Source organism: Lepisma saccharinum, chromosome 10 (assembly GCF_977018435.1).
Source record: "Lepisma saccharinum chromosome 10, izLepSacc3.1, whole genome shotgun sequence".
Classification (NCBI taxonomy): domain Eukaryota; kingdom Metazoa; phylum Arthropoda; class Insecta; order Zygentoma; family Lepismatidae; genus Lepisma; species Lepisma saccharinum.
Window position 1 is genome coordinate 78,511,346 of NC_139238.1, and position 9,450 is coordinate 78,520,795.

Here is a 9,450-nt window from a genome sequence, read left to right on the forward strand (position 1 = left end):
AGCAAGGATGAAAAAACCTGTTTATTTAACAAATCCAAGTAGCCCTAAGCATTTAAGGTTCCGTTGATGGAAAATTGACTAACCAATCGTGTTCCACACAGCACGTCACACCATTAACTTACCAACACTAACCATTCAGCTTTGATCTGTCAAAAATGGGTTATCAGATAAAAAGCATAGAATATTCTGTTTATAAACTGTTTATAAACTTCCTTCTGAACATAAACATTAGCCTTGTCACTATGAAGGACTTTTAATTCAATGGAAGCGTCACACTGTAAATTGTTCGCGACAACCATTCATAATGAGCAGCTCTTCATGGATGTATCCGATTAAAATAATGTGCAATGGCATGCGAACGTCTCTCCCTAGACGTCACTTTGATCTCGATGCATTACCGATGGGCTAAACAAATTTTAAGGCATTTTTCTAACACCTCGAAAAGGAGCAAATTGGTACAAGAATTCAGTCATAACTTTTTACTGGTTAAAGATACGTCGAAAAAACCTTCACCATTGCATTTCTCGTGAAATTCTAGCCCATTTTGATGTCATACGACCCCCTTCCCATTTAAAATTCTGAAGTTTAATTCAAGATGGCGTACATCAAGATGGCCGCCGACCCTGCGGGTGTCGTCAATGTGGTTCCCCCTTGGCCTGATAACGATTAGTCATCACCATTTCCATGTTGCGCGCTGCAGTGGCCTTGTACCGGGGGTGTTAAGTGACTTATTGAGCCACCCTGTATATCGGTATCTGTCACGTGAGATTGATTGATTTTAATTGTTTGGGTGCGTCGCCACTTATGGTCATTATGCACCCTTCAGTATTTTCCGGGGAAATTCCATTATATAAAATCCTTACCTTAAAATTAAAAAAAGGGGTATGGAAAATAACTTTCCCAAAAGAACACTCACGAAGAGGCGTAAGCCATGTGACTTACAATTTGAAACGGTAGTTTAAAAACACCATGAAGGAATAATTTCAGATATTTGCCAGAAAATGCGCTAAAATGAAAATGTGAATTTTGAGAAAAATAACACCGTATAGGGTCAATCCATATGCAGGGCCAGGGGGGAAAACGATGAATGTCGACTTTTCGCAAATTTTGAGATCGCAGCACCATCTGATAGTTCAGAAGCTGTACTATAAGATTGTGAAAGGCCTTGGGGGGAAAACGGTGAGAAGTGCCTGAAAAATGCATTCAAACGTACGGGACAAGGGGGAATAACATAGAATAGCAAAACTTGTTTTTTATTTCCTGGCAAATTGTCTCGAATGAACATTCATCGTTTTTCCCCCTGACCCTTCATATGAAATCATACCAGCTGGTTGCTTGACCATTTTTAAAAAAGTTTATTTTTTGAGTGGTGTGAGCCTCATATATTGACAGTTCAGAACCACTCTTATTTTATTTCTACTATCACCGATTTGAAGATGGCGGGCATTTTTTTATCATGGCGCGCGTCATTTTCTCCATTCGTAAGCATCAGCGGCAACTTTTTTTTCTCAGCTCTGGTAAGTCCTACGACAATGAGACAAAATCTGTGATGTTAAGCACATTATAGGCTACAATTATATTTCTGTGTAATTTTCTAAATATTATTCCTTCATAATAAATTTTAAGGTTAAAATTGTGTATTTTAATCGCTCAAAATGACATTTTCGGACATTTTTTTTGGGGGGAAGGCAGTTTGTTTGATACTTGAATTTTTTTGTGCAAGTACCTGTGTACCAATAGAGTACGTCAAAATTATTTGAAGCTTGAGACTTTAATATTTGTTTTTCTACAGGGTCATAAACATGTACTTTTTGTTAAAAAAATCCAAGTTCAGGGTTAAATATCTCTGGTGGGCAGTTGTTTAAAAATCTGAAATTTGTACACAATACAGTACTTCAGGATAAGTAACTTCAGTAAAAATTTTGAGTTTGAGATTTAATTGGTTTAGGAGATACAAAACTCGTGAAAAATTCAACATTTTGCATTAAATATGGCATGCCTAATTTCATTTCTTATTAACATTTTGTGTTGAAATTCTGCAAACTGTAATTTGGAATGTCAATGAACAACATTACAATCCTGAAATGGATCTACAATAAAGTATATATACGAGGGCATGCTGAAAAGTAACGCTTCCTATGTTTTTATTTTCTTTGTTACCTTGTAAACGCATTTTGGATTTTGAGCAACCATACATTGCACTTATAAGACTTTCCAGCTTCTCCATTGCAGGTTTCAAACTTCTATCGCCAGGGGGTGCTGAACTATTGCGAGGAAAATGGCAGCATGTAACCATGCAATGTTGGTGAAGCGCCTGAAGTAGCGTGCAGTGATCGAGTTTCTAAACGCAGAAAATGTGCTACAAATTGACATTCATCTGAGACTGAGGGCACTTTATGAAGATGAATGTGTTAGACATCAGTACTGCGCGATCTTGAGTTTATCATGCTCTTAAAGAAAACCTCAGCTGAAAAAATCTCAGCTATGTGAGAGAATGGAGTGAAAGGCCAGGAACTAGAACTGATGGAGGTCATCGGATTCGTGTTCAGCTGAGGTTTTCTTACTTACCAGAGCTGAGAAAAAAAAGTTTCCGCTGATGCTTACGAATGGAGAAAATGATGCGCGCCATGATAAATAAATGCTCGCCATCTTCAAATTGGTGATAGTAAAAATAAAATAAGAGTGGTTCTGAACTGTCAATATATGAGGCTCACACCACTCAAAAAATAAACTTTTTTAAAAATGGTCAAGCAACCAGCTGGTATGATTTCGTATGGATTGACCATATAGTAAAAAATAAAAAAATAAGAAAATACACCAATTTGAAAACAAATAACAAGATATCAAGGTCCCTACCGATTAGGCATAAATAAAACATGAATGTCAGTTGTAATTTATTGCATTAGTAACAGTGAGTCTTAACCTAATTTTTGGCATAATCACCACCGTTGTTCTGGCATTTGTCGTAGCATGGCACTAAATTTTGTATGCCCATGGTATATGTGTCGGACAGCAAAGACTGGAACTATCTCTACCGCAGTGTTGCCCTGCCAGAAATCTCTTCAGTTAAACAAAGAGATGAAAGTCGGTACATTCAAGGCCAGGGCTGTACAGGGAGTGGTCCAAGATCTCTCACCTGAAGTGATGCAAAGGGCCTGTGTGTTCTCAGCTGTATGGGGTTGTGCACATTCGATTGGCCTTCCGTGAATTGTCTGCACCATCGTCTGACCATACACGACGTCCGGTCTGCACACCTCACACAATTGCTGGTGGCTCTGTGCCAAATTCTGAGTGTGCAATGTAGGCTAGGCTCGGTGGGAGACTGTATGACAGCTGCAATCTTTAACCTAGAACTGTCCTAAATCGGCTGCATTGCAACTGTACCAGATTACTGCTACATGCCACTTCTTCCTGCCTGCATGGGTGTGTGTGTATCTCTGACCACCAGTGCTGCGTATAGGCACCATTGGAGCTTTTTTCAGGATGCCCCTCGTATATGAACTTTCAGAAGCTTTTATTATTAGAGTGTTCCTGTTTTAATGTATGGTTAGCTAAATCAGGTACCTATACAATGCAATTCTATAAATTCTTTGCGTTAAATTTCTAATACCTACATACCCTTTTCGACAGCATTAATGGTATAACTGCATGTTGTCAGTTTCACATTACTTCACTTGGATATACTGTACTGAAGCAGGAATCCCATTGATAGTGTAAGGAAATATGACACTTTATTTTGTTCGATTCAATTGTTTCACTTATATGCAAGAGTTAAGTTGTTTGCTTTACAGAGAAGAGAGCTTGATGCATTGAAAAATGAGTCCGCACTCATGGTTCTTGCAAGCAGAGGGTTCCAAACCTCAGTGGAAATATCAACATATAATACCGAGAATGTATAAGGAGACTGATAAATTAGAAATTGTATTTCTTAATTATCACTCTTCACTCTAATTTCATTTAGTCGTAACTTTAAAAATAATCAAGTATTTTATTTTAAACTTACTGCGTATGACAAAATTCCGTAATCCTTCCCTAGCTTGTGAATTGTAATAATTTTCCAAATTCACTATTTTGCAGTTTGAATTCAAATCATAGAGAATAGAGAAATTGAGTCAATTTCATAGAAAATAATATTGGTACTTAACAAATCCATACCTGGATCTGTATGAGTTTATTATTTCCATTTGCAAAAACATCGATTTAGTTTAGTTTGTAATTGTCAGGGAAAAATGTAAATTTTGTCCTGGAAAACCTGGAAAAGTCAGGGAATTTCATTTCTGCTTGTTTGTAGCCACCCTGAATACAGTTTTTCGGGGGACCAAGATGAAAAAACTTAAAATGCTGGAAAATGCAAAATAGAGGAAAATTTTATAACATTTTGCTATGTTGAGACCATCAAAATTGAATATATAACGTGGGAAAATGTAAAATTGGGGTTCCACTGTACCTACAGTGAACATTGTATGCCATCCAAGGTCAATATGATTATATTATGCACCTTTTTTAATGTACTTCCTATATGGTCACAAGCGAAAGATGATTGACGTGGTGTGGGGCAACTGCCCACAGGGACAGGGTGCATTTGCCCTCGAAGGTAGGGGATGACAAGTTGACTTCAGAAGAAGCATGTGAAATATTGAGGGCATGAGAGATACTGACTTTTTAGTGACAATTATGAGCTTGTGTTGTGTGGTTGTATATACATTTAGTGTAAAATTTAACTTTCGATGTTTTTTTTTATTAGGGCTGAGCCGATACTGATGTATCGGTATCAATAAGTATCGGCTGAATTCTTTTCAACGATACCAATGATTTTGAGTAGCTAGAAGAGTGGTCAAGAACAACATTTGTCCTTTTCAAAGGTCTGTTTACCCTTCCTTGTGACAGGTTGGGAGACCAGCACAAGAAGTTCCATGATTTCTCAAGAAAGAATGGATCAAAACCCTCACCCTCCTGGGAAGCAGATGACAAGATGAAAGGCATGAGTGGAGGGAGAGCTGCACTGAAACATGATCTTGAAGGCATGTAACGGCTTGGTGGTTAACACTATATGGAAATAAAAGAGACCATTCATTGCCAATTCTTGCTCGCAACTCTTGGCCATGGATTCAGGTGCCACAGCCTCGTTGGGGTAAGAAATGTGGAAGGTGATTGGAGTTCTTGGGAAAGACAGATGAATGTTGCCATGGAATTTGCTCTTTGTCTACATCCAAGCAGAGAGAAAATTCAATTTCTTGTGAATTTTGTGCTCCTCCCTTCTGTGTGACTGCAGCTATTGCCCGATACCATAGTGACTTGTTTTATTGCAAATGACAGAGAATAATGGATGGCAGGGCATAAACAAAGCTGTGAAATTAGCGTTATTTTAATAACTGTATTTGTGTATATTTTTACATCACTTTTCTCCCTATCCAGGTTGACCCAAACAACAAGAATGCAGTTTACATGAAATTGAAGCAGGGATACGTAACAATCCACCAATTTTTCTATGTAACAGCAACACTTAAAAAAAACTCTTGCAAACATTTAAGAACATATTTTTTTGCATACTCTGGATTTAGAAAGAAGTTCACGTAAACATTTTTTATCGAATGTCGCAAGACATTTTAAAGTGTTATTTATAATTCTACATGAGAATAATTTGGGATTTATTTAATGTCATTATGTGATGTGATGAGTTAGTATGATTCAGTAACTAGCATTTGTTACTTTAAACTGCAATTGTACAAGCATCAGTATCGGTCAGGGTATTGGTATCAGCAAATGGTGGTATTGGCTGAGCTGTATTTTTTTACATGACTTCATAAGTTTTTTATTATTATTTACTGTTATAATGATCTTATATTCCATTTGAAAGCTCCGAGATCCTGCCAGGTAAGTCACCAGGGGAAAAAAAACTTGCAGCGAATGAGTGTTCTGAATTGGAGAGCAGTCACTTTTTTTATATATATACCCAAGAACAATGGTAATATTTGTTTAAATTGCAAAAATAATATTGTCTGAAAGGAGGGGGCAGGGTAATTCACTGTGGTATTGTCACTTGTCCCACGTAGTTACTTCTGCTGCACGAATAACATATTACATTTATCTCTGTGTGAGAAATATATTTTCTCTTTATTTCGTTTAATTTAAAGCAGAGAATACCATTAGGTGTGTGTGTTGCCTAACTCAGAATCAGTGGCATGCACAGCAAACATTGTGGCATTTTACAACACATATGGCAGGAGCATAGACACGCAACCCCAAAAATTTTCTCCCTAAATACCAAAACATGCCCAGATCAAAAAATTCTGGATAAACACCTGGACATAAGCAAAGGGGGAAGTGATTGCTTTGGCTACGCACAGAACACATTAATCTGAGAATCTATGAGTATGTTGTTAATCCACCATTGTTCCATAGTATATAGTTTTCAGGATTATTGATAAAAGTCTCCATTTTACCAATGGAATAGGGCTGGTAAGGCAAAGTTGATTGTAGGTGGCAGCACATCATCCTTGCACTTCAGATGGGCAGTTGTTCTCCCATTTAAATTCATGGGAAGTTAGTGCTGGACATGCTGTTATTATATTAAATTGTATGTTTGATTTTAAAGTGAGAAATTATGTTGGAACACACAGATGAATAATCAGTGCTTTAAAACTAGGATTTTATAAAAGATGATTGTAAACAACAGAAAGATATTGGAACTCAAAAAACTACTTCATAATTCTTCATGATTGTACTTTTATTTGTAGGCATGGAAGTTATTTTATAAAAAAATATCTTCTGTTTCATGTAGGGTATTCATATTTACAGGAATTACAGTACTATGAAATAAGAAAAAAAGGGGGAGAATGTTAATGATAACTAGGGCTCGGAAGTTGAGGAAAAATACTTTTTTTTTTCCTAGTGTCCAAAGACGAGGCCCAACATAATATATGTTCATTTTGGGTCATTGTAGGCCAGAAAAAGGTGGGTTTTATTTGTCCTTTTTTGGCGTTTTTAGGCTTATTTAGCCTTTTTTAGGTCTTAACAGCTTTTTTTTTTTTTTTTGCAACTTCACCTTCTTTCGAGTACGTTTCTACTGCCCATTCTCAATTTGAATCATCATCAGTTCATCACCTCTTAAACATCCTTTCTGTAGTAAAGAAATATATTTGAACCATCCCTGAAACGAGAGAGAAACATTTTTGTACGACTGAAGCAGGTACGGTACAAGGTCCTTTAACCGTAACTTGTCTGGAAGGTCGTTCTGTAAGTGGCAACTTTCTCTTGTTTTGAAGCTTTCAACACGGTGTATACGACCAGACAGCACATGCCTGCTAAGATCTCAAGTCAGATAAGAAGGTGCTGTGCATATTCATTAAATATGTAATTAAAACTGAAGTTATTAATTAATTTGGATCACATTCATACGTCCTTTTTTAGGTCCTTTTTTTGGTATTTTTAAGTCCATTTTTGGCAATTTATAGATCTTCAACTTCCGAGCCCTAATGATAACATTAAATTATTGATGAGGGCATGGTGTAGAATGAGAAATATCATGTGCATAAAACACTTCTTATATTTTGGGGAATTTCTCTGATTCTGACATCCACCTTTAAATTAAACATCTTCAATTGTTATTCTTCCCTAATAGGCAATTTTCCCTTATTACACTGAAGTAAGTGTAATAGCGAGGTTTAAATGACATTAAGGTCAAAATTATTGGATGAAAAGTGGGTAGAAACCATTATTTTTTGTATTTTCCTTCAGTTCGGAAAAGTGAGCAGCTTCAAAATGTAGATCTAACTCCAATCGGCAAATTTCAGCAGCAAATTTCAGCTTAAATGTTTAAGAAATTTACTAAGCAGAAAAAGAACTTGCAACCAGATAAGAACATAACGATATATCAGTTCGTATTTGTGTGTACAAAAATTAATGGAAAATAATAAATGATAAAAAAATTATCAGACTTCGTTTTGCATCAATGGAAACTATCAAACTTTTGGTTTTCTTATAAATCTTGCATTCTAAAATTTATTTTTAATTTATCGAAAAGCTTTTTTAAAATCAAATTTTCTATCTGTGGGTTTCAATGCATAAATATTTTTCTCATTACAGATTTTTCTTAAAAACCAACATCATTAATTTAATAATCCAATTCTAAATAATAATATAAAATGTTGATCAGAAAGGTATAGGCATGGGCGTATTTAAGGGGGGTTAACGGGTCCACCCTCCCCCTTTGGTTCAGTAAAATTGCCAGATTACCTCTTCTATTCGCTATGAACAGAGACTTGTTCGTAAAAACTTCTTCAGACTCATTTTGTTCAAGCGTATAGAATGGGATACGAATGGAAAATATATTAATTTCACACACCAGATGGGATTGCAAAGAAAATGTTTGCAATTTCCTGATAGTTTCAAAATTTGTCTGGAAAATCTCTGAAAACTTCTGATGTTTCGCAAATTCTATAGTGCTACATGTAATTTCTGCTGTGTGTGAACTTATAGTGCGAACATTAGCATTTTATTATAACTTTCAGATATGATTTGTTACCATTCAAGAATTGAGTATTCCTCAGGTTCTAATTTTTTGATAATTTGCAATTGCTCAACTGTTTGATAATCCCGAAGGGTCGATAAATCTTTTCCGAAAGTCTAGATCGGGATGGGAAACTTTCTTTCCGATTTATCCCTATTGGAGATTGTAACTGCATAGTACTTCTACTCTCTCTGGGTTGGGTGGGTGTGGATTAGAAAAAAAATGGTTGGTGAAGGATATGATGGTGCTGATGTAATGAGCATTAAGGGGGTGAGATAGATAATTTCAGAGAAGTGTACATTGTTCATCACATATTTTAACCCTGGCTGTTGGCCATTTCTGTGGAATTTCTGCAATATTGAGACTGTAAAATCAGTTATAATTTTTTCCCCTCAAGTCTTCTCAAAGGAGCCGCCCCTGTGGTGGAGTAGTTAGCACATCAAGCTATGACGCCCAGGTTCGAAACCCAGCATGAGCGTTTGTGGGTGTCCATTCATCATGTCATCACTCATCCCCATCTTCGAAAATTAGCCAAAAGTGGCTCAAAAAGTGAAGTAAAATAAAGGAAATCATTCAATCAATTTTCTCAAAGGAAATTGATTTTAAAAATGCAGTGGAAGATAGCCAGGGAAATACTGTAACGTTCTCAAGTTGTTTGATACAAGATGAACAGAAAAGTATGAATACTAAGTAAGGTGACTGTGAAATTCTATAGGCTACACTAATAATAGAAACTTTACTGTTGTCCATTTTTGGACCATTTTGTAGTAGAAATGAACCCAAGTTTCTCTGAACACAGTCGACACATTGAAAATTGCAACAACGTATTCCAATATGAAATGCCTATTCCTCATTCATTGCAACAGTGTCAAAATGTTGAATGGCCTGGTTGATATTTTTTACATTTTCAAATCTCAATGAAAAATGTGGCAAACGGTAAT